Source organism: Hyperoodon ampullatus (assembly GCF_949752795.1).
Source record: "Hyperoodon ampullatus genome assembly, chromosome: 12".
Taxonomy (NCBI): domain Eukaryota; kingdom Metazoa; phylum Chordata; class Mammalia; order Artiodactyla; family Ziphiidae; genus Hyperoodon; species Hyperoodon ampullatus.
In genome coordinates this window covers 45,868,401-45,892,663 of record NC_136925.1, presented here as the reverse complement: position 1 = coordinate 45,892,663, position 24,263 = coordinate 45,868,401, and the positions used below count along the sequence as shown (strand labels likewise).

The window sequence follows — 24,263 nt, the reverse complement described above, 5'->3', positions numbered from 1 at the left end:
AAAAAATAAAAATAAAAATTATTAAAAAATCATTTAAAAAAAAAAAAAGAAAAAGAAAAGGCAGGAAGGCAGTGCAGTTGACAGTGAAAGCCGAAGAACCTGAGTCACTGAGCTGGGCTTGCCAGCTCTGTCCCTTTGCGTCTTTAGAGTCCAGAGGGTCAGCCTGAGCTCCGAAGCAGCTGGTACCAACATTTCCAGAAGTCCTGGTCAAATGCACCCACTATGTTTGATATGATGCCTTAAAAGTTATGAGTACTTAGGCACATAATTGCAGATTTGGTTGAAATGCTACTAGATTCATAAAGCACTTTAGAGATACTGTTCTTTGGGCATGATAGCAGTAGTAAGCAAATAAAGAGAACCTGAGTTCCTACTTTCCTTAGCTGCTAGGAAAAAGACACATGCATAAACGAAACAAGAAGTGAACGAGCTTGTAGTGAATTATAAACTCTGCAATAGATACAGGCTATAACTGTAATTCTGTACAATGTCATGCACTTGAAATAAATGAAATGAAAGTTATATATCAAGAATGTCAGGACAGGACAGAAGAGTCTCTTAAGAAAAAAAAAAAAGAAAGAAACAAAAGCAGAAATGGTAGCAAATACTGTTGTCTGACTGCCCAAATCCACTCCCCTCCTTCTTTGCTAAAGAGTATTCTGATTGTGTTTGAAGTTTCATCCTCCTCTGAGGGGCTAGGTGCTCAGGGAGGGTGGGTGTCTACCAGTCTAACCTAACAGGATAATTCCTTCCCATGTCCTGGTCATGTAAAACAACCCAATTTAATGAGCTTAAACATTAAGGATATCTATTATTTGCAGCCTACAGCAACTCTGTTCAGAAAATAATACATTGTAAGAATTAATCATAACCAGATTTAAAAAAATACTTAACAAAATAAAGAATATGTTACAAAATGAGAATAATATTCAGACATCAGAACATCAAGAACAAAAACAAAGTTTGTGCTCTTGTATTTTGCCTACAGAGAACACATGTGTAAATCTCTAGGATCTCTTAATATCCCAGAAGCTATGTAATGGCCCTTAAAAAAATTAAAATATACCTTCTTTTTCAGGGAAGATGAGGTACTAGTAGTAGAGGACTAATTTAAGGAAGACAAAAGAATAAAATTAAATAACTAAAAATATAATAGTTTGATGAGTGAGTGGCTATCACAGCAATGGAAGAAGCTGTGTCTTTCCCAGAATTTATCTAAAGGAATCATATGTAAGATTATTTCACCCAGAAAAACAAAGCTTTTGTAGCAACAGTAATATTATGGGCTGGATAACAAAGATTTGTAGTATGTAATACTGAGAACATTTATATACTTAAGCATCTGTATTCAAAAACAATCGCTGAGAAAAGGCTATTTTTTCCTTAGCTATGTGTGCTTAGTGCCATCTAGTGATCAAAATATAAGTTACTGTTAAAACGCTACTATTTCATTTCCAAATGAATAAAATAAAACATATACATTTAAATACTATATTTAAAAATTCTTGCCTAGATTAGTATTAGTTTCCCTTAATAAGCCTAATCTAAAAGAGTGCAAACATAATAGCCTAGTTGGAGAAAATTACTCTCTGAGGAAATAATGGGGATGTCCTCGTTTTGTTCACAAGCCAGAGTGAAATGAACAAACTAAAAAAGACAAGTCCTGTACAAACAGATACCCCATGGCAAGTTATGGGTCGCTCTTGCTATAAAAGATCACTAACTGTTGTTGGGTAAAATATTTTCATTCCCATGTAACCTTAAATCATTAAAGAAATAGGAGGTATATTAATATAAATATACTCATCTTTTTAAATTTTATTTTTATTGATATAACTGACATATAAACTTACTATGTAAGTCTAAGGTATACAACGTGTTGATCTGACACGTACATATTGCAATATGATTACTACTATAGCATGAGCTAACACCTCTATTATGTCACATAATTATCATTTCGTTTTTTGTGGTGGGGACAAAAAGATCTGTTCTCTTAGCAATTTTGAAGTTTATAATTTAGTATTGCTGTCTCTAATACACGCTCATATTTTGTTGAAATAAATCAAGCTATTAAACCAAAGGAATTTATGTTAAACATACTACACTGGAATAATAACTGCCTATTAAGTTATTTGCCTAAAGGTAGGGAGTCTGCCTTTTTGTTCAGCAGGGAGCAATCATTCAATGAATGAATACTTAAATTAGTTCAGGGACAGACACAGGAACATTTATGTTTATTTAAAATCAAAGTAATAATATGATTTGTAACAATATTACCTAACTGTGACAAAAAACTGTATCATTCATGTCCTATCAAAGTCATGCTATCTAAAGTACCTTCTTTTTTTACCCCTATTGATACAAATAATCATGTTAATTATATTTTTATACTGATAGAGTAACACTGAATAGACAAGACAAGGAATTGAGACCTAAGGTGGAAAGAAAGGACTGGTCTTGTTTGTTCCCAACTCACAAAGCAGACTGTGTTTTCACTTAACCTCAAAGGAATTCTACTTCACTGCCATTTTATGTAACTCATTTTCCTGGCCTTTCCATCCCTCTTCTCTCCTCAGATACTGGTATTTTCTGTATCCAGATGGGATTAAAAGTATAATTTTTAAAAAGCTAGTTCTAAAAATAAAAGTTTTGTCCTTTTATATTAAAAATTGGGTTAATATAGAGTCATGGAAATAACAGCAAAGTGCTGCGACAGTCTGACAGGCACTGAAAATGGCCTGCATGTATCAAACATGATTAAGGATTGAGGGACCTCTAGTGGTAAAAAAAAAAAAAAAAAAAAAAAGTACAACTTGAATAATAAAAATACCTTTTTTAGTCTAATAGGTAATCGTGCCACATCACGATTTCTATCATCATGGCGTTAGTAAGCATTTTCCTCACTTACTGTATCACTACTGTTTGTGTGATTTGTGGCTACAGTTCTCAAAGCTGTTGTGCAGGGGGATTAGAGATGCCAGGATGCTAATAACACCTCCACCATCAGCCTCCAAATAAGGTCTGTTATTTCCATTGCAGAACATAATTTAGGAGAGACTGAAATATTTACAACCTTTACAGGTTATAGAAGAGCATGCTAGTGAATAGCTAAAATGTTTAGCCGTGAACTGTTTAAATGTACTTGCTGTAAGAGATGATATAATTTTCTGAAATATACATATACTATATGATTTTTTTTGGCCAAGAGGTACTGAAATAGTTTTTGAACGATGAAGGAGATAAACAATAGATTAAATATGTTCTAGATTTCATTTGTTTATTTATAGAAGGCAAAAGATGAAACTGAAATTTAATATTAAAACAGATTTCTTGTTTATGGTTCCTGTATGATTTGTTTCTACCTAATATATTTGTAAATTAAGAAATATTGAATGTCTAGATTGGGTAAAGTGAGTATCTATGTGCTAAATATAATGCTTGGAAAAGGACAACAAATAAGAATTGAGAAATGAAGTATAAAATGTACTGAAAAACACAATTTATAACATTTTACATTAATAGTATTTGACTTTCATCTCTGTATCCGTTACCTACCCCAAAGATTCTGATTTAATTGGTCTGGGCTGGGGTGATGCCACTGATATTTTTTTTAAAGCTCCCCAAGTAATTTCAATGTACAGTCAGGATTAAGAATTATGGCTCTAAGCTATAAGAACTAGAACTTTTGCTATTATTATCTGTATATCTTGCATGTGTCATTGTATATCACTGGCTCTCAGAGAGCAGGGATTTCTTAATTTTACAGTATCTGATTACCTAACATACAGCTTTATACATAAGAGGCAACCAATACATATTAATTACTGCTGATGTGCGATGTCACACATGGGCATGAACACGGAAACTATTTTGAAGTAACATTAAAGAGATTAAATTATTGCTCTTCTTAACAAATACGATACATTCCTGCTATAGAAAATTCACTGTATTGGGTTTACTATCTCTGGATAACAAACCACCTCACACAGAGAGGCTTAAAACAGTATATTATCGTATCATAATTCTGAGGTTTGACTGAGTTTAGCTGGGCGGTTCTCCCTTGGGGTGTACCAGTCAGATGTCACAGTCTGGCACCTGGGGCTGGGATGGCTGGAGCAGTGAGGGCTGGTAAAACATCTCTCCACTTTGCTAGCTTGGGCTTCCCCATGACATGATGGTTTCAAGGTAGCTTGATTTCTTAAATGGCAGTGGGTTTCCCTCCAAAGCAAGTGTTCCAAGACACTAAGGCAAAAGTTGCAAGGATTCTTATGACCTTGTCTTAGAAGTCTGTAGAGTCACTTCTGCTGCATTTTACTGATTATATGGGGCCATTTCATTTTCAAGGAAAAGAAAACAGAAGGGTAAAAATTCTGGGAGGCACACTTCATTAAGAACTATTATCTTTTCAGACTAGCTACCCAACACACTAATATTTTGGTGTGATTCTTGCCAGTATGTTTTCTATTCATATATAACTATATGGGAATTTTAAGTATACCACATACAGATTTTTACCTGTGCATTTTGTTCAGTGTCATATTTGAGCAATTTCCTAAGCATTAACAGTAATTTTAAAACATTTTGATAAATTTGCCTTAGTATTTTGAAAGGATTATTTATAATAATTATCTTTACTTATAGTAATAACTGACATACTTTGAGTGCTTATTTCTGCCAATAACAGAATTGCCAACGTAACTATAAGACCTTCACAACTACTCATGTATTTAATCCTTCTAACAACCCTGCGAGGCGGGTCCTGCATTATTCCCATTTTGCAGTTGAGGAAACTGAGATACAAAGAGGCTGAGGAACTTGCCCAAAGTCGCAGAGAGAGAATGTAGTACAGACAGGATTTGAATGCAGCCCGTCTGCTTTCAGAGCCTGTGCAATACCACCTCTCTACTGATACAGCATTTAAGTACTGTAGAACAACTTCAAGGATTCCATAAATCCTTACTTTTTTTTTTTTTTTTTTTGCATACGGTGCATTACTAAATAGTATCATAGTTCAGGGACTTTGGGATTGACTGGAATTAGAATAAGTGAGAGTTTGAAATTTGGACAAATCAAATTAGATTTCTGCAGAGGAAAAAGTATCTATCGATATGCACTCTGTCTACTTTTGTAGTCACAGCATCTAGAACTGGAAGGGGCTTTAGAAATCAACCACTTAAATGCTGTCCTATTAAAGATGAATTTGTAGAGACCACAGATTTTGCACGCAACTATAAAGTTAGTAATAAACTTGGGAATGGAATAGAGTGCTCGAGAATCCCACCCCACTAAACCTTACATAACCTCATATGTAATCTTAGCAGTTACAGGAGATATGTAACCTCACTGTTTACATGTCTAAATCTTTGTGTTTTAAATCTAACTTATCTGGTGATCAGTGTCTGTTAAAGAAAAATAATGCATTCAGAAGAAGCAGAAGTCAAATGCTTTAAATGGTATCCCTATTTTGCTCTGTAATTATTGAATAATGTGCTTTTCCTCAGAATGTCTACAGAAGTTTTTTGTAGTGACTGAGCTCATGTTATATATGCTATTATCTGGGAACTGAGCTTTTTTTTTTTTTGCGGTACGCGGGCCTCTCACTGTTGTGGTCTCTCCCATTGCGGAGCACAGGCTCCGGAGCTTTTATGTCGAGACAGGCAAAAAACCCAGAATAAGTGTCTCACATTAAGGTGTAAATATTATCTTCCTTCCTGGAATGCACTGTCCTCTCTTTGCTGCTTAGAAATGTTTGCGGCTTGTCTGTGGAGCCCTCTCCAATCCCCTTGCACAGTCACACTACCTCTGGACATCATTCATCACACTACACGATAATAAACACTCGTAATAAGTGTGTTTATGTATTTTTCTCTCTCCTGAGACTGAGATCTTTTAGGAAAAGAACTGTCTTTACATTCGTATTTACATTCTTGATGTCAGGCAAATGGTAGAGGATTAATAATTGCAGAAGTAAGCGTGAGGGGAGAGCTACCAAACAAGATTTTACCAGGTGATCATAAAAACCAGAGGTTGGCAAACCACAGCCCTCAAGCTAAGAAAGGTTTTTACATCTTAAAATGGTTATATAAGTATCTACATAAAGCCTATAATCCTTATGATCTGGTCCTTGGAAAAAAGTTTGTTGATTCCTGATATAAACATAGTATTTCATAATTATAGGACAGTAACAATAAGCAACAGTTATAACTCAGTTTTAGAAAGTGCCAACAAGATTAATGAAATTGTTCATTTGAGAGATTCTGTTTAAAGGTTACGCAGTCTCTCAGCAGAGTGAATATTAGAAGATCATTTGTGATAAAACTGCTTTTTGAAAGACAATATAAATACTTTCATGTATTTTTTTCATCACAGTGGGTCCCCAGCCATGATATACTTGCCCCTCAGTTATCCTCTGGCCCGGGTCTTCTAACAGTCTATTCTACGGAGCCAGAAGAGGGTTCTCATCACTTTGCCACCTTGCTAAAACAAATCTAAATCTGCTTTTGCCATTGCCTTTATGACTCTGATACACTTTATTTTTAGTCTCTGAATAAAATGTTTCCAGGCTCATTTGCTCTGCTTGCTGATAGAGCAATAAGAGCAGGGGCCACAGCAAGACACTGCAAGTCCAGGCTGAAAGCTAACAGTTGGTAATATTTTCTCTTAAGGTCAGAGGAAGTAGAAAGATCCAAAAAATGCACATGATGACATCATCAGAAGGACCTAAAGAGCTTGTAGCTTGGGATGAATAAAGGCACTATTGCCTAAACACACTCTTACATACTAGCTGCACAAGAAACAGGAATGTTTTCCTTGGTATAGCAAACCAAAGATGCCTCCAGGTAAAACCTCGGACAAATTTTAGGGGTTAGCTTCAAAGAGATGCACTGTAAATTTTGTCTCAAAATAGTTTCTAAATGTATTTGCCAGGCACAAAACCACCTTGCAAGGTTTTGTTTTCACCAGAGGAAGTGGGCCCACATATTATCCTGACTTGAAACCTCCCACCTCCTCCAGAAGAAAGAAGCTGGAAAAAATTAGAAGAACTAAAACGGGATAGTTTGGGGCAAAGCAGGCTCAGAGAGGTGCCATTGCTTACTCCTTAAAAAGAAAGTTATAGTTGACTTCTCTAGCTCCGAGGCACAGAGATCAGAAACAACAACAGGAACAAAGCAGTCAAACACCAGACATTAGGGTTCATTTACTATAAATGTCTTAAGGAAACCTGCCTCCTACTGAAGACTCAAATGCTCAGTTATTTAACAATTCTTTAAAAAACAAAAAACCTTGAGTAGAACTTTCACTGAGTTTCTACCAACCTGGGTTTTCTTCCAGAGTCCACAGCTTAACAGAATGCCAAGAGAGCATTTTAGCATGTACACACTATGCTCAATTCAGCTCCCCCCAAAACATAAATAACTAAAAAGATCCATTATGGGAACCCAGTCCTCATTCGACAATAATCCATTATGAGGCAGAAAGTGGAGAAAGCCGGGGCGGCGGGGAGGAGGGGGTACAGCTGTCCCGGCCTCAGTACCTAACACAGCTTGCAACCTCTGCATGGAGTGGGCCGGGTCTCAGGTAGAAAACGGTGGGAATGGGCGGGAAGGGTTCCTAGCTGAATAATGCTACGTTCGGCTGGCTTCCAGAGAATATTCTATGTTAAGCAGGGCTTCTAATCTTCTCAGTTTCTCTTTTTTCTTCTTTGGCCTGATTCCTTTCACCTCTTTCACTCTGCCTCCTTCTAATTTGCTAATACAATAAGTTTACATATCTTGGGTATTTTTCTGAACTGATAAACATACAGTCATATTAAGACAACAATCGTATGCATTTGTAAAATACTTAAATATGAAAGACTTCTAAAACCAAAAATCAAAAAACAACTCTGCCGGGTTAACATGAAAAATCTTAAAAATAATGTTAAAAATTCAGTAAAATATATATAAAATTAAAGATTTTGAAAGGAAGGTATTTTTCTGCTTTCTCCATCCCACTGTCAATCTTAAGCCATTACCTCAAAACTGATTCCTTCTCTGCTTTTCTAAATTCCACCCTGCTTTTAGGGGTCAGCATAATTTCCATTTTTTCTAGTTTTCTCTCTCCTTTTGTCATGCCAACTACTACATGCTAGTTCACATACTCCAACTCTTGTTCATATATTTTTCTATATAGTTTATTAATTGCATAAGAGATTTTTATCTTCTATTTAAGCTCTATAAATCAAATTTCTTTGTGCCATTATAGTGATTAGCATTACAACGATTAGATTCTGGGCATAGAACACATTCAAAAAAGGTAATGTAATTAAACTTTCTCTTAAGGATGTTAAACATACTTGATTGAAATCTCGGTGACTATAAAGTACTACATGGTTTAATGAAATAAACCATCTCTTCTGTAGTCAAAGGTGAATTTTATTTCTGCTCAATCTAAATGAGGTCTACTTATAAATTTTAATTAAATGGAACCTCAAGGCTAAAGTTCTTAGGAGCAGCAGCGCATATCTGATTGTTGGTGTATATTTAGTGAATATCTTCAGTTTTTCAGAATAAAGCACAACAAACCCACTACATGCATACAACAGTTCTAGTTATTAAGGCCGGGATCCTACAAGTTCCCAAAAGACCTGAATAAAACAACACTGTCATAATCAAACTATTCATTATGAAAAATTATATTCTGACTTTCTTTTGCCCTAAGAAGAAATTTGTTAAGAAAGCACATGACACAAATGATCAGACTATTTCTTTCTAAAGGAAAGGAGCTGGCAACATAAATCCAGAGAAGCTGAAAGCTTGGAACTACTCAATAACCAAGAATGAAACATTCAAAATTCAATTTAAGTGAGGCAGATATCTGCATTTTACTCACAGTGTTTAGCACATGTTAGCAATAAACACCAAAATGAGCTATGTGTACTCAATGAAGAAAAATGTGAATGAAAAGGAAATTGCACTGGACCTTATAGATGCCCAATAACAGTTCCATTTTTCTGAAAACCAAGACAAAGAAAATGTTTTTCCCTCCAGATAAGAACTCCATTTAAAACTTCAAAAGGAGTTAGTTAATCTAAATGTCTCATGCCAGCAAATTAAATCATTATAGAGCAGAGGAGGGAAGGGAGAAGGGAATTCGTGATTTGCAGACGACTTCATTAAGTAATGGCTGTTGCTACTGATGTGAGGAGAGTGGCTACTCCATTCATGCTGAAAAACCTTCAAAGGACAGAGAAGGGGACTTCCCTGGCGGTCCAGCGGTCCAGCGGTTAAGACTCTGCTCTTCCAATTCAGGGGGCACGGGTTCAATCCCTGGCCGGGGGCCTAAAATTCCACATGCCGCGGTGCGGCTTAAATAAATAAATAAGTAAAGCAGTTCTGTGTGGAGCACATATACATACATAAGCACATTACAGGATGCAGTCCTGGGTGATCCTGGGTGGCCTGAATCTGGATCAAACAGTCCTGATTCAAGTCTCAGTTGTACAATTTGCTTGGGCAAGTGTCTCAGTCATTCAGACATTTTGTTGGCTTATCTGTGAAATGATGAAAATAGAACCCATCTGATAAGATTACTGTGTGCATTAGACACAATAATGTATGTGAAACACTTGCACAGTGCTTGGCACATAGTAAACACTCTCTGTGAGTCGCCCTGGCTTAAACATACACAGTTAATCAACTGTGAAATCACCCTATGGGCTACACTGCATCAGGAAATTGCCCAGTAAGGGTTCAAAATGCAAGGCTTCACTTATCAAAATGGCACTTAACTTCAAAACATATTTGGAAAAGACTTCAAAAGTTCTACTGAGGGGGATGCAGGGAAGTGTCTCTTCTTGTCACTTCCACGGAAAAAATGCAGGGCTGGATTGCCTACTGCTCCATTATTTAACGTTTCTCACAGCACTGGGCAGAGAACCTTGGGGACCACAAAACCCCATCTCCTCACTGTGCAGACGTGAAAGTGAGGCCTAGACAGGTTGAGTTACCTATCACCACACAATGATGTTATTACACCTTGCATGCCCCTGTCCACTAATCAAGTAGAGGATCTTTATTAGTCACCATCTTTCATTCCTTTTGCAGTTCTATAATACACAAGGTTGGGAACGAAGCACTCACCGAAGGAGAAAAAAGTCTGTTGACTCCAACTGGGTGAACTGAGGGCTATTATGTCAAATTACTTTATTATAAAAATTCAGCAAACCCACCTGGAGAGCACTTGGCAAATTCGAGTATCATTAACTCAAGTATTTCTTACTCCACCGAAAGCCTGTAGGCTCACATCAGTGCATCATTCTCTCTTATCCAACTGTTTCCCTGCAGGACCAAAGGCCACTGTCTTCAAGGTATTTTCTGGATGGGCCTACAGAAAGTTGCAAGTGGGTACGTTTGATGATCACTCTGTGTGTGTGTGTGTGTGTGTGTGTGTGTGTGTGTGTGTTTGTGAATCTAGGTGTATCTGTGGCATAAAACTATTGAGCCAGCTGCTCCCTACTGGCTTTTTCCAAAAGTTAAATTATGATTACCATTATAGATATTAAGTGGTCCCACCAAATCCTGACAGTATCATGTATTGGTGAGGATACTGAGAATATAAAGTATCTGGAACTCTCTGACATTGTACAAGTATTTTGGAAAATTGTTTGGCAGATCTACCAAAACTGAACACACACACACACACACTTACCCTATAATGCAGCAATTCCACTTCTAGGGATAGATATAACAGGAGCATGTAAACAGGTACACAAAACACATGTACATGATGTTCATGAAGCATTATTTGTGATAGTCCCCAATTTAAATTTACCCAAGTGTCTATCAATGATGTAGAATAGATAAATAAATTGTGACAGAGCCATATTGTATACTGTACAGTAATGAAAAGGAACGAATTACTGTTACACTCAACAACAGGGATGAATTATAGAAACATAATGTTGAAGGAAAAAATAGCCAGATATAAGAACATACAGACAGCCTAATTCTATTTATATAAAATTAAAAATCAGGCAAAATTAATCTATGGTGTTAGATATCCCTCCAGGCAAGGGATGTTGGCTGGAAGGGAGAATGAGGAGGGCTTCTAGGGGACTGGAAATGGTTCTGTTAGCTGAAAATATGTTCATGTTTAACAGTATTTAACAACAGTAATTATAAAGAACTGACACAATATTTTCATGGCCATAAAAATTAATCCAAGAAATTAAGTAGAGATAAGCGCTAAATCAGAAATTCAAGAGTCACATCAAATGAGAATCTATGTAACCCAACATTGTAAGACAGTTCAGTATAGAAAAGCAAGCATTTGGTAAATTAGTTTGTTTAAATTTTCATTAAATAACATTTTAGATTAACTTTACTATTTCCTGTCTCCCGGCACAAGAAGTGTTTTTCTAATATCATAATCTGTGGGAGACAGTTGTCTATTAAACTTAATTAAAAAGTGTTGTATTAAGAAGTCAAAAGCCATGTTATAAGGAAAAAAACTTCTAGTAAGATAGGACCCCACATTTTTGAGCATTTTATATTACTCCTAATAATATCTGTTACCTTTGTACTTTCCTCACTGAGAACTTCCAGCCAAGGAACTGTCAGGTAATCAAGAACTGTCAATCTTTCTAATTTTCTCTATGGAGCTTCTGAATTTATTTGTTCAATTCAACAACAGTAGTAATGAAAACAGCTGTCACTGTTTTAGTATTTTAATGTTTATCTGCAGTGCATTTTAAATTTATAAACAACAGTTCCCCTTTCCCAGACTATAATCTCAGAATTCCATTCTTAGCTTAATGGAAACATCATGTCACTGGATTTTTGTCTGGCTCTGTAAATATCACTCAATCCTGATTTAATGCGTCACTGAACTTTGCAGGCTTCAAATAACAGATTTGTATCTGTAAAAGAAAATAGTTCTTTGTTTTTAGAATTAAAGAAATAAACCTCTTGCCAATAATAATTTTCTAAAGTTTCAGACTCTTAAAGGTAGAATCAAGGACATATGGGCTCACTCTCTCATTTCCCCCAAAAGAATATGGTATACTAAAACTCAGTGACTTTTACTTTTTTAGGGTTGATTTAAGATCTCATAACTTTCAATTTAAATAGGTCAAAATTTAGTAGGAACTTTGTTCTGCCAATGGTTATATATTCCAAGCATCCTAAGCACAAGAAAAAAAAGGTTCTCAAAAAATAATTTTCCTCTAAAAGAAGGGCCAAATGTGCACAGCAACTCTGAGAGCTAACATATGAGAAGAGCCTGCATCAGAATGGAGGATTCCTATACTGTCTAGACCTGTGCTAATATGGTCATTAGCCACATGTGACTATTTAAAGTTAAATTAAATAAAATTTAAAAGTCAATTCCTGCAACACCCTCACCACATTTCAAGCGCTTGACAGAAACATGTGGCTAGTGGCTGCCACACTGGACAGCACAGATACAGAACATTTTTTATCATGGGAAAGTTCTATTGGTCAGCACTCCTCTAGGTTAACTTCAGCCCATGATCCCTAAAATTATCAGCCGTGGCTGCATAAAGCTACCGTGTGGCATTTGAATCAAAACAGCAAGCAAATCTGATCTGGTCCAGAAATAGAGTATTTAAAGAAGCAGAAATAATAATTATAATCATGAAACCATGCCAAGGCTGCAGTGTGGGCTTGTAGGGTAACAGTCTGCCCAGAATCAGGTGGCTCAGGCTTTACACCTGCATTTCAGCTGTGTGTCCTTGTCCTCACCTGTCAGATGGCAGTCGTATGTTACCTTCCCTACTTCCTGGGTGGGATGGATGACAAACAAACCTCAATGATGGGGGTGCTTTGGAGAGTGGTAAACACTTGTTGTTTTATTGCTATTTTTATGTTAAACAACACTATTTATTTTATCAGCAGTAAACTTGACTACAGCAAATGTTTAGCTCACTGAGGTACTTGAAACCAAAAAGGATTACTGGGGAGATTTCATAAGTCAGCGGTCATATTAGGGAAACTTGATGGATCAATTATTTAATACTAAAAGATTACACAACACTGCTCTCTATATAATGGAATGATTCTGAATTCAGTATTTATAATGAACCACGTTCCTATATATACCTCTACACAGTGCTACACGCCCAGAATGAATAAACAATACTGTTCACTGAAATAAAGATGGTGGAGTAACTTCCAATTACACAGTTAAGTATCATGGCTAAAGCTAGAAAGGTGAGTATCACAGAGAAACTAGGCACCTACATTAAACTTTTTTATCTTGTAATATAGTGTCTCTCCAAGGTTTTACTATTCTGAAGGATCTCCCCATCTCCCATTCTTATTCTGCACACATCCAGGTACATTACCTGCTGAGCAGGTCTGTGCTTCACCCCATAGCTGTAAAGGGATGCTGCCATGGACCTACTTTTTCCATTCCCCTTTGAGAAAATAGAAACCAAATAGGGAAACTTCCAGACCTTGGTTAGAAGAAAGAACCTATAAGCTGTAAAGGCAGCTGTATCTCTGACAAGGTGAGGGAAGAAGGGAGCACATGTGGATTTCCTCACAACAGAAAGTGAACCTGGTCTGCCACAGGATTTATGCCAACACACTGAAGATCGTTATGTGATACATAAGTATGACTGCTGAGGACATTAAATATCACTGTGAGAATGATGTCAGGGAGAGACTTCACGAACAGACTTTTAAAACTAAGAAAATCATATACTAGAGCCTGATAATATCCTTCTGGATAAAATAACCATTGTTTATAACAGTGCCTTAACTCTATTTAGCTATACTTTTAGAAATGAACTTTAAACTTCAGAATAATTTAAAATCTACAGAAAAACTGCAAAGACAGTACAGAGAATTCCCATCCTTTACACTCAGTTTCCCCTATTATTAACACTTTACAACATTATGATACATTTGTCACAATTAATGAACCAATATTGATACATTATTACTAACTAAAGTCCACACTTTATATTTCCTTAGTTTTTATTTAATGTCTTTTTTCTGTTCCAGGACCCCATCCAGGATTCCATATTACATTTAGTGGTCATGTTTCCTTAGTCTCCTCCCTCTTGGCCGTGACAGTTTCTCAGACTGTCCTTGTTTCTGATGACCGTGACAGTTTTGAGGAGTACTGGTCAGCTATTTTGTAGAATGTACCTCAACTGAGACTTTTCTGGTGAGACTGGAGTTATGTATTTTTAGGAGAAAGATCCCAGAGTACAGGTGCCATTCTCATATCATATCAAGGGTACATACTATCAACATAACTGGTCACTGTTGGTGTTGATCTTGATCACCTGGCTGAGGCAGTGCTTGTCAGGTTTCTCCCCTGTAGTTACTCTCTTTTGCCCCTTTCCATACTGTACTCTTTGGAAGGAAGTTACTATGTGCAGCCCTCGATTAAGGAGTGGGGAGTTATGCTCCATCTCCTTGAGGATGAAGCGTCTGCAAAAATTATTTGGAGTTCATCTGCACAGGAAAGTAGGCTCTTCTCCCCATTTATTTATTTGTTCAATCATTTATTTATATCAATAGACTCACTGATATTTATTTTATACTTTGGGTCTTTGGGTTATAATCCAACACTATTTTGTTCTTAAACAGTTCCAGCTTTGGCCATTGGGAGCTCTATTATTTGATTCCTGTGTCCTTTTGACATACCCTGTCATTATGGTTTTTTTTTTTTTTTTTGGACCACTTCCCTACTTTCTGGCACTACAAGATGCTACAGGCTCATCTTGTGTATTGCCTACCCCAGTCCTAGAATCAGACATTTCTCCAAAGAGCTCTGGTTCAGATTACTGGAGAATGATCTGGGCACCTTTTAAAAAGTTTTTAAAGGTGTTTTCATACACACACTTCTCTCACATCCACAGCCTCTCTGACAGATGGGTAAACTAAGGTTCAGAGTAGCTGAAGGATTTGCTCAAGATCAAGACTAATAATGGCAGAGGTGGGATAAAATTCAGTCTTCTGATGACAGTTCAGTGTCTTTTCCATTATGGGTGGTTTCTGGATGAGGACCTAGCCTCAAAGACCAGATTCACAACTTGTAGGAAAAAGGAAACAGGCATTTCTAGAACAGTCTTTCCAGGAGGGAAAATATATAACAGAGGTATGTGACAGACTCTATCTATCCAGAAGAAACAACTGGAGATTCTGTCTTCTATGGAAAGAGGTCTCTAACTATATTACAGCAGTGGTTCTCAACTGGGGGTGATTTTTCCCCTCCCCCCGCCACCCTCGAGACACTTTGCAATGTCTGGACACATTTCTTGGGTAGGGGGCGTGCTGTACCTGGCATCTAGTGAAGACATGTTGCCAAACATCCTATAATGCATAGAAGAGCGCCCACAACAAAGAATTATCCACTTCAAAATGACAGCAGTGCTCACACAGAGAGACCCTATAGCCAGAGACCACTGGAGAACTTCATCCAATTTTACGCTGTTTCTACTCTTGCTGAATTTTTTTCCCTTTGGTGGCTGTGAGGGATAATCACAGAAGATTCTGGGGGATTCTGTGACCTCATGAGCTGGTCTATTAGAAGAAAAAGCCCCCCATTTTGATTAAGGAGTGTGGCTCACAATCAGATAAAAGAGACTCACCTGGTTCTCATGTGTGGGCCAAAGAGCAAGAAGGGGCGCTCCTTAAAGTAAGCTGCCTGAATCAAGCAGGGCATGAACAGGGCGAGCATTTCTGCAGGGTGAGCATAGTTCTATGTAATCAGCCAGAAAAGGGAAGGCCTAGCTCCATATATGCCATCATTTACCGGCCACGCATCTGCCGTCTTCTAGTTCAGGAATGAGTTGTGCAGACCAATAAGGTGGCTTGGAAAACCTGCCAGTGAATTGGTCAGGCTTACTAAGTAGATGGCGGTTACCCAGAAACTGTTGCTCACAGCTCAGTGACCTCAATTTGGAGAGGAAGTAAGTGACTGAGTCCCAGTGACCACCCAGCAGTCTGACAGAAGAGAGAACACTTTTTGTTTACCAGGACCTCTCTTGCAAGCTTTAGAAAAGCTTGCTCACTTTTGGTACTAACAAGTCAATGATGGACATTTTCTGAGCAAAGCTAGGTGTGCCCTGGGACCACCAATTGCCACTGCCCTCTATGAAAAAATATAGAGAGCTTACAGGGGCAGTATAATTTGGGGTGATCCTATTTGGAGAGATCCTGATAATGCAGACATGTGTATGTAAAAATACTCAATGCACCATAATGTCTGGTACACAGTAACTTTTGTCAGTGGTAGCAACAATAAAAGACCAAATGTTTACTTAATGTTTTCTAAGTGTCAGGTCCTGTGCAAAGTACTTTACACATTATCTCGTTGAATACTCATAACTAGCCTATGAGATAAGTACCATGATCACTACCTAAGCCATAAGGAAGTCAGATGCTTATGCAATACATGATGGGTAAGGGAAGGTTGAAAATGTCCTTTCGTGAGACAATCTGACTCCTGGAGATGACATGAGGTCAGGAGATCACAGGGATAAACAAATGTCAGGTTTAGCTCCTTAACATCCCCACACTACCAACCACAGTCTTACAGTAGGTGCTGAAACAAACACTGGATGGACGGATGGAAGGATGAATGAATAAGTGACCAAAATGCTTGTTATTAAACATGGTTATAGAGTAGAGACTCTCTCTCTTCCCATCTCAACTTCCCCCTTCTCAAATTATGGTTCAAAATTACTCTTTCCAGTCTCTCTGAAAGTTAGTGCTAGAAAAGATCTCTCTTTGGTCTTCATCCGTGATGTCAGAGTCAGCTCTGTGCACATCCCATTTGTTTAATCACTATTACTTGCTACTGTTGCTCTAAATCTACCTGCACTTTCAATCTTAGTCAATGAATACATTTGGCTGATTAACAACAGAGTCTACTGTTTGCTAAAGATGTGCCTTCTTCAACCAGAAATCTGGAAGACAGTTCTGACATCCATCTCTCTAACCCCTGATTATTTGGAGGAAGTGACAGGGAAAAATCTAAGCAATAATTTCAAATGTGCTCATATCTAAAGGCAGAATATTTGGATTATATTTGGCATCCTTATAGTGAACTATTCTTAAAAATAAATATTTCTGGAATGATTTGGTCAAAATCTGGCCATGTTCAAGCCAATCTAGTACACTACCACTAATTCTTTAATAGAAAAAAATGTGAATTTAATAAAAATTTAAGATAAACAATAGAAATATACTAGAAAATTTTAAAAAGTGCTTCCATAAAACTGCTTATATTTTGGACAATCAACATACTCCTCTTCTGCAAGATTTTTATAGTGAAATCTTGGTATAAAGTCCTGGCAAGCCATTTTCTAAGCAGCAGATATACTGTTTCACTTACTAACATATACTTGCATTGTGCATTGAATCTGCTTTGTTTTATAGAAACTTACTATCCTGACACTTCAGTGAACAAGATAGCTAAGAATTTCCACTGATGATATAACATATAGTATGACACAGGCTAACTCTAGGTTGCAAAGCAAAAACACTCCATGCTACCCAGGTATAAGAGCAGGACACAGAAAGTTTAGAAAGAGTGGTGAGCAGGAATAACAGGGAAGAATGATGACTTCAGGCTTGACGAACTACAGTATATCTTCTAGATTTGAGGGTGAAAATGAGATATGCCACAGCCTCCATGCACGGCTTTTTGCTATCACTATATTTTAAAAAATGCTTTAATCAAACATGGACATGGTCAAAAACACTAATTAGAAAAGATATATGCACCCCTATGTTCACTGTAGCATTAATTATTCATTGTAGCCAAGATATGGAAGCAACCTAAGTGCCCCAAAATAGATAAGTGGATAAAGGTGTGGTATATCTATCGATTGATAGGTCTATCAATTTATCTAGTGGAATATTAGCCATAAAAAAGAATGAAATCCTGGACCTAGAAGGTATTATGCTAAGTGAAATAAGTCAGCTAGCAAAAGACAAATACTGTATGATTTCACTTATATGTGGAATCTAAAAAACAAATGAACAAACATAACAAAACAGAAATAGGGTTACAGATACAGAGAACAAACAGATGGTTGTCAGAGGGAAGGGGGGTGGGGAGAGGAAAGAAATAGGTGAGGGAGACTAAGAGGTACAAACTTCCAGTTGGAAAATGAATGAGTCACAGGTATGAAATGTACAGTGTGGGGAATACAGTCAACAACTATGTAATACCCTTGTATGGTGATATATCATAACTAGACTTACTATGGTGATCATTTTGAAAATGTATAAAAATAACAAATCACTATATTGTGCACCAGGAACTAACGTAGTGTTATAGGTCAATTATACTTCAAAACCAACCGACAAACAAACTCACAGGAAAGCGATCAGATTAGTAGTTAACAGAGGTGGGGAATAGAGGATGGGGAATCGGATGAAGGCAGTCAAAAGGTACAAACGTCCAGTTATAAGATAAATAAGTACTAGGGATGTAATATACAGTATGATAAATCTAATGAACACAGCTCTATGTTATATATGAAAGACGTTAAGAGAGTAAATCCTAGGAGTTCTCATCACAAGGAAAAAAGATTTTTTCCATTTCTTTAATTTCGTATCTATGAGATGATTTATATTCACCAAACTGTGATAATCATTTCATGATGGATATAAGTCAAATCATTATGCTGTACCCCTTAAAACTTATACAGTGCTGTATGTCAATTATATCTCAATAAAACTGGAAGAAAGAAAAAAACAAAAGGTTCTAGCCCTATACATGCCCCTCTTCAGTCCTGTGCTCAAAGGTCACCATCTTTAGCCATTTGTTCTTAACTCTTCTGATAATTTACATTCACAACTCTAAGTAATATACTTAAGTTCTTAGTTCATAAGCTTTAGACAATATCCACTGACTTCTTACTAAGAAATGAGGATTTACTTAACTCACATTATCCTTTATTATCCTTCTCCTTTCTGTTTACAATATTTATAGTTATATTTAGTTTTATTCTTTTACTGGTCACTTTTTAAATACTGCACTTCAAGCTCTTATTTGTTGTTCCATCAAATTTTAACTCCCCACAATGTAAAACAAGTTATTAGTGACTCTGCTTCCCACCAACTCTCCCACCTCCTTCTACATCCTAACTTCTGACCATCATCTTATTTTTTTCAAATTACCAAGAAATCTTTCTATGCTTTGTTTATGAGTTGTTTCTAAAAATTAAAGGTAAATAATCTGTGTTTACTGTATTGTGATCTATAAATATTATTCATAGCAGAAACAAGTAATGTTTTAGAATTACATTTCTATTTCCAGAGATCCATTTTTATGAACTGTCATTCAAAAGAACATGTTACTAGAATAAAGGTCAAATAGATTTCTTTTTCTTAGTTTTAGTAATTGCTCAAAATCAAGCCACATTTTTGTGGAATTGTGATTGGACAATGACCTTATTGTACACTTTTTATCTGGAGTTTCTAATTGCCTTTACTTTTCTAATGTTCATCAAATCATCAAAAAACAGCAAAATTATGTTTGGGTCCAACACATAAAGATGAAATTTTCAAAGTTTATTATAGCAGACTTAAAATGAAAATAAACTTTTGAAAACACTATTTTGTTTTTAAATACTTAAAGATAACCTTTTGCTTATGCGTCCCTTAACATGAAGATGAGATATATTCTATGTATATTAATAAGCTCCATTTATATGGTACTGTCAGTTTATGAAACACTGCTTGCACATATTATCTTATGCTCTCAACCCATGAAGGAAGCAATATCTTCTCTATTTCACAAACACAGCAATTTAACATCAGAGAGACTGAGAGATTTAGCTAAGATTGGACAGCAAGTAAGCTGCAAGTTCCAAATTTGAAAACAAGTTTTCTTTTTTTTTCTTTTCAAAGTCCAATGTTTTTTGCTTCTACCACAGCTGCCTACTACATGGGCTCTTTCTACCTTTTGTTTAGAAATAAAACATCATGATTTTTGGTTTAGAAGTTTTGTTATCAGTTAGAGCACTCCTATGGAAAGCAACACAGTACTTTCACTCCTTACTTATTACTAGATTTTTGGGGCAGGAATTTTGTAAATAAACAATGGAAAAGCTGGCAGAACCAGGAGAAAAACACAAATAAACCAAAAGGACATTACATAAAGAGATGCTACAATAACAAACTGAATAGTCAAGGAAGGCCAAAGATTCATAAGCACTAGCTTTCTCAAGTAATAAATGAGCGTCTATAAGGCACTGGAGTTACTACTCCAGCAATATAGCATTGTTATAAAAATGGACATTGATCCCAATCATACTCTGACAAACCAAGTATATCTCACACAAATAGCTTCTTAGGAACGACTCTGGGTACTGATTCAGAAAGATCAAGGGCAACCAAGGAGGAGAACTGGGGTATGGAGAAGATGCTGTGTGAGGAACCAGGGGAAGCTGAGCATAGAGAAGTAGGCTCATGTTACAGTCATATGAGCACAAAGAAGCAGGTTTCAGCTTAACACCAGGAAGATTCCAACAGAGGAAATGTGCCCTCAGAAACAGACAAAATATTATTAGTATTTGGACCAGGTGGATTTCTGTTAGTTGAAGCTTTATAGACTCTCTACACAGGTATAAGGCAAAAGCTGAAAATTCAATTTCAGAATTTTGAATTTCACGTTTACCTTTTATAATAAACAAAATAAATATTCTTTAATGTTATTTAAGATCTTATTTTTGACTTTACATCAAAAGAAAATAGTTCAGGAAAAAAAAGTTTCTTAAAACAAGAACCTACTTAAAGATTAACAAAAACACAGAATGCAATTTGAGCAAGAAGAAATGTCCAGGCTTTCATCTGTATATGTTTAAACTCTAACATGTCAACTTTCTTTTTTCAAACTGATGAGGGAAAGTAGTCCAGTTTGATTCTTTTGTATGCAGCTGTCCAGTTTTCCCAACACAGTTTATGAAGTGACAGTCTTTTCCCCATTATATGTTCTTGTCTTCTTTGTTGTAGATTAACTGACCATATAAGTGTGAGTTCATTTCTGGACTCTCTATTCTGCTCCATTGATCTACATTTCTGTTTCTGTGTCAGTACCACATGGTTTTGATTACTGTAGCTCTGTAGTATAGTTTGAAATCAGGGAGCATGATACCTCCAGCTTTGTTCTTCTTTCTTAAGATTGTTCTGGCTGTTTTGGGTCTTTTGTGTTTCCATACAAATTTTAGAATTATTTGTCCTAATTCTATGAAAAATGCCATTGGTATTTTGATAGGGATTGTACTGAACCTGCAGAATGTCTTGGTTACTATGGTCATTTTAACAATATTAACTCTTTTAATTCATAAGCATGAACTAACTTTCCATTTGTTTGTGTCATCTTCAATTTCTTTCATCAGTGTCTTATAGTTTTCTGAGTACAGGTCTTTCACCTCCTTCATTAGATTTATTCCTGGACATTTTATTCTTTTTGATTCGATTATAAATGCGGTAGTTTTCTTAGTTTCTCTTTCTGATAGCTCATTGTTAGTATATAGAAATGCAACAGATTTCTGTGTATCAATAATGTATCCTGCAATTTTACCAAATCCATTGATGTGTTCTAGTAGATTTTTGGTGGCATATTTAGCATTTTCTATATATAGTATCATGTCATGTGCAAACAGTGATGGTTTTACTTCTTCCTTTCCAATTTGGATTCCTTTTTTTTTTTTTTCTTGTCTGACTGCTATGACTAGGACTTCCAGTACTATGTTGAATAAAAGTAGTGAGAGTGGGCATCCTTATCTTGTTCCTGATCTTAGAGGAAATGCTTTCAGCTCTTCACCACTGAGTATGATGTTAGCTGTGGGCTTGTCATATGGCCTTTATTATGTTGAAGTTAAGTTCCTTCTATACCCAATTTGTTGAGAGTTTTTATCATAAATAAATGTTAAATTTTGTCAAAAGCTTTTTCTGCATCTATTGAGATTATCATATGATTTTTATTCTTTGCTTTGTTAATGTGGTGTACCATGTTCATTGATTTGCGGACACTGAACCGTACTTGCATCCTTAAAATAAATCCATATAAACTCAAAATGGATTAAAGACTTAAATGTAATACCTGAAACAAAACTTCTAGAAGAAAGCATAGGCAGTATGCTCTCTGTTAGTCTTAGCAATAGTTTTTTGGATATGTCTCCTCAGGCAAGGGAAACAAGAGCACTAACAAACAAACGGGACTACATCAAACTAAAAAGCTTTTGCACAGTGAAGGAAAGTATCAACAAAATGAAAAGGCTGCCTACTGAATGGGAGAAGATATTTGCAAGTGATATATCTTATAAGGGATTAATACCCAAAATACACAGAGAACTCATACCACTCGACATCAAAAAAACAAGAACAAAAACAAACAAACAACCAGATTAAAAAATGGACAGAGGACCTAAACAGACATTTTTCCAAAGAAGACATACAGATAGCCAGCAGGCACAGGAAAAGATGCTCAACATCACTAATCATCAGGAAAATACAAATCAAAACCACAATGAGATACTACCTCACACCTGTCAGAAGGGCTATTATCAAAAAGATGACAAATAACATGCATTGGCAAGGACGTGGAAAAAAGGGAACCCTTGTGCACTGTTGGTGGGAATGTAAACTGGCGCAGCCACTATGGAAACGGTATGGAGATTCCTCAAAAAATTAAAACTAGAACTACCATGCTATCCAGCAATTCCACTACTGGGTATTTAGCCAAAGAAAATGAAAACACTAATTCGAAAAGATATATGTGCTCCTATGTTCATTACAGCATTATTTACAAAAGCCAAGATATGGAAGCAACCTAAGTGCCCATCAATAGATGAATAAAGAAGATGTGATATTTATATATACATACACACACATACACACACACACACATATATATCTATATATGAAATATACAGGGGTTTGGGGGGGATGAGAGAAGCAGGTGAAGGACAAATTTCCAGTATAAATGAGTTACAGGTATGAAATGTACAGTGTAGGGAATATAGTCATTAACTATGTAATATCTTTGTATGGTGACACGTTATAACTAGACTCTTTTTTTGTGGTGATCAGTTTGAAATGTATAAAAATACCAAATCACTACATTGTGCACCAGGAACTTACACAGTGTTGCAGGTCAATTATACTTCAAAAACAAACTCATAGAAAAAGAGGTCAGATTTGTGGTTACCAGAGGTGGGGGTTGGGGGGAGGGGGAACTGGAGTAAGGGGGGTCAAAAGGTACAAACTTCCAGTTATAAGTAAGTACTAAGGATAATACTAAGAATATAATGCACAACGTGATAAATATAATGAACACTGCTGTATGTTATCTATGAAAGTTGTTAAGAGAGTAAATCCTAGGAGTTCTCATCACAAGGAAAAATATTTTTTTCTTTTATTTTGTATCTATAGGAGATGAAGGATGTTCACTAAACTCACTGTGATATCACTTCATGATGTTTGTAAGTCAAATCATTATGCTGTACACCTTAAACTTATACAGTGCTATATATCAATTATATCTCAATAAAGCTGGAAGAAAAAATTCAAATGATAGGGGGAAACGAGTATAAAACTCTCCAAGGCAGAAATATATTTCATAAGAATAGTTGATTACATACAAAAAAGGGAATCGTCCCTTTCATCAATAATAGTATTAGCTGATATTTATTGAGCTCACTACATGTTAGGCACTGTGTTTAACACATCATATGCATCATCTCACTAATAATAATACAATTTATCCCAATTTTAAATATTAGCAAATGAAGATTTATAGGGGTTAACTTGCCAAAGTCAAAGACGTAAGTCCAAGCTCACATCCATCTCTTAAACATCACATACACTATCACTAACTACCTAATTCAGTGGATCGGAAGTCCATGTGATAAATTCTTACCATGATATTAATGATTATCAATTTTCATCTGAGTAATGGGCAAAAGGGAGATTAATCAGATGCATTTCATAAGCCCAAATTCTCATTCTCATGTTTGTTGATAATTTCTATTATGTTTATTCTGTCCAAAAAAAAGGGAAAATCAATGTAGCTCAAGAGTAGCAAAACTAATTTGAATTCATCTCTGATAATGCTTCACTCTCCCTTGCTGTTGAGGACATTAATAAACAATGAGAATCTAGCAGCCTTAAGGTCTAGGGAGTACAAGTATACAAATGCTGCATATTGATGATATACACACTTTTAAGAGATAGGTCTTAGGAGAAACATGTCAAATTTTGATGTTGATTGCAGAAACTTAT

The 24,263-nt window shown here is 36.1% G+C and overlaps 1 protein-coding gene across 2 annotated transcripts in view; it reads right to left on the bottom strand.

Moving 5' to 3' along the window:
- The window catches only part of NT5DC1 (5'-nucleotidase domain containing 1), a gene marked incomplete at both ends in the record, with an annotated part of 126,242 nt that overhangs the window by 25,126 nt on the left and 76,853 nt on the right, over positions 1–24,263 (bottom strand). The window lies entirely within an intron of this gene.